General features: G+C 60.0%; 1 pseudogene; it reads left to right on the plus strand.

The window, feature by feature from the left end:
- LOC124560979 overlaps window positions 1-2,500 on the plus strand; it is a 7,788-nt pseudogene that overhangs the window by 955 nt on the left and 4,333 nt on the right.

Raw genomic sequence — 2,500 nt, forward strand, 5'->3', positions numbered from 1 at the left:
TGCGCGAGTCATTGGGCTGTACGAAACCTAAAGGCGTAATGAAAGTGAAGGTCTCGCCTTGCGCGGGCCGAGGGAGGATGGGGCTTCCCCGCCCTTCACGGGGCGGCGGCCTCCGCACTCCCGGGGCGTCTCGTCCTCATTGCGAGGTGAGGCGCACCTAGAGCGTACACGTTGGGACCCGAAAGATGGTGAACTATGCCTGGCCAGGACGAAGTCAGGGGAAACCCTGATGGAGGTCCGTAGCGATTCTGACGTGCAAATCGATCGTCGGAGCTGGGTATAGGGGCGAAAGACTAATCGAACCATCTAGTAGCTGGTTCCCTCCGAAGTTTCCCTCAGGATAGCTGGTGCTCGTACGAGTCTCATCCGGTAAAGCGAATGATTAGAGGCCTTGGGGCCGAAACGACCTCAACCTATTCTCAAACTTTAAATGGGTGAGATCTCCGGCTTGCTTGATATGCTGAAGCCGCGAGCAAACGACTCGGATCGGAGTGCCAAGTGGGCCACTTTTGGTAAGCAGAACTGGCGCTGTGGGATGAACCAAACGCCGAGTTAAGGCGCCCGAATCGACGCTCATGGGAAACCATGAAAGGCGTTGGTTGCTTAAGACAGCAGGACGGTGGCCATGGAAGTCGGAATCCGCTAAGGAGTGTGTAACAACTCACCTGCCGAAGCAACTAGCCCTGAAAATGGATGGCGCTGAAGCGTCGTGCCTATACTCGGCCGTCAGTCTGGCAGTCATGGCCGGTCCTTGCGGCCGGCCGCGAAGCCCTGACGAGTAGGAGGGTCGCGGCGGTGGGCGCAGAAGGGTCTGGGCGTGAGCCTGCCTGGAGCCGCCGTCGGTGCAGATCTTGGTGGTAGTAGCAAATACTCCAGCGAGGCCCTGGAGGGCTGACGCGGAGAAGGGTTTCGTGTGAACAGCCGTTGCACACGAGTCAGTCGATCCTAAGCCCTAGGAGAAATCCGATGTTGATGGGGGCCGTCATAGCATGATGCACTTTGTGCTGGCCCCCGTTGGGCGAAAGGGAATCCGGTTCCTATTCCGGAACCCGGCAGCGGAACCGATACAAGTCGGGCCCCTCTTTTAGAGATGCTCGTCGGGGTAACCCAAAAGGACCCGGAGACGCCGTCGGGAGATCGGGGAAGAGTTTTCTTTTCTGCATGAGCGTTCGAGTTCCCTGGAATCCTCTAGCAGGGAGATAGGGTTTGGAACGCGAAGAGCACCGCAGTTGCGGCGGTGTCCCGATCTTCCCCTCGGACCTTGAAAATCCGGGAGAGGGCCACGTGGAGGTGTCGCGCCGGTTCGTACCCATATCCGCAGCAGGTCTCCAAGGTGAAGAGCCTCTAGTCGATAGAATAATGTAGGTAAGGGAAGTCGGCAAATTGGATCCGTAACTTCGGGATAAGGATTGGCTCTGAGGATCGGGGCGTGTCGGGCTTGGTCGGGAAGTGGGTCAGCGCTAACGTGCCGGGCCTGGGCGAGGTGAGTGCCGTAGGGGTGCCGGTAAGTGCGGGCGTTTAGCGCGGGCGTGGTCTGCTCTCGCCGTTGGTTGGCCTCGTGCTGGCCGGCGGTGCAGGATGCGCGCGCCTGCGCGGCGTTCGCGCCCCGGTGCTTCAACCTGCGTGCAGGATCCGAGCTCGGTCCCGTGCCTTGGCCTCCCACGGATCTTCCTTGCTGCGAGGCCGCGTCCGCCTTAGCGTGCTCCTCCGGGGGCGCGCGGGTGCGCGGATTCTCTTCGGCCGCCATTCAACGATCAACTCAGAACTGGCACGGACTGGGGGAATCCGACTGTCTAATTAAAACAAAGCATTGCGATGGCCCTAGCGGGTGTTGACGCAATGTGATTTCTGCCCAGTGCTCTGAATGTCAACGTGAAGAAATTCAAGCAAGCGCGGGTAAACGGCGGGAGTAACTATGACTCTGCGGTCTTCTCCCCTTCTCGTGGGCCCGCTGATTTTCGCAGAGTGGAAGACCGCACCAGGGGCTTGGGGGGGTTACCAGCCCCCCCTCGCACTATCCCTTTTTTTAGTTGGGGGCAGTATTCAGAGAAAAAGTGGTGGCCCTTCCGCTGAAGGTGCCACCCCAACTCCCCCAGCACCTAGCCGGCCAACCGGCCGTGCCGAAAATCTTGTAACTTTTGCAGCTGTATACGCCTGTAGTGAGTGCCACCGCAGCTTCACCACCAAGAACGGTCTCGGGGTCCATCGCCGCCGCCAACACCTTGCGGCCGCCAACGCGGAGATCGTCACGGAGAGGCATCGCGCGAGGTGGACGGAGGAAGAAGTCCTGTCGCTCGCCAAGGCGGAGGCCGAACTGTTCCTCGAGAGGGACGCCCGGTTCTTCTTTGTAAATCAAGAGCTCATCAGGATGTTCCCCGACCGAACGCTTGAGGCAATCAAGTGCCGACGGCGGCAAGCTGCCCACAAGCAGCTTGTCCGCCAATTCATGGAGGCGCTTGAGATCGGTCGGGGGGAAGAGCCGGCGTCCCGCCGGGGAGCA

This window comes from Schistocerca americana, unplaced genomic scaffold (genome assembly GCF_021461395.2).
Source record: "Schistocerca americana isolate TAMUIC-IGC-003095 unplaced genomic scaffold, iqSchAmer2.1 HiC_scaffold_1125, whole genome shotgun sequence".
NCBI lineage: Eukaryota > Metazoa > Arthropoda > Insecta > Orthoptera > Acrididae > Schistocerca > Schistocerca americana.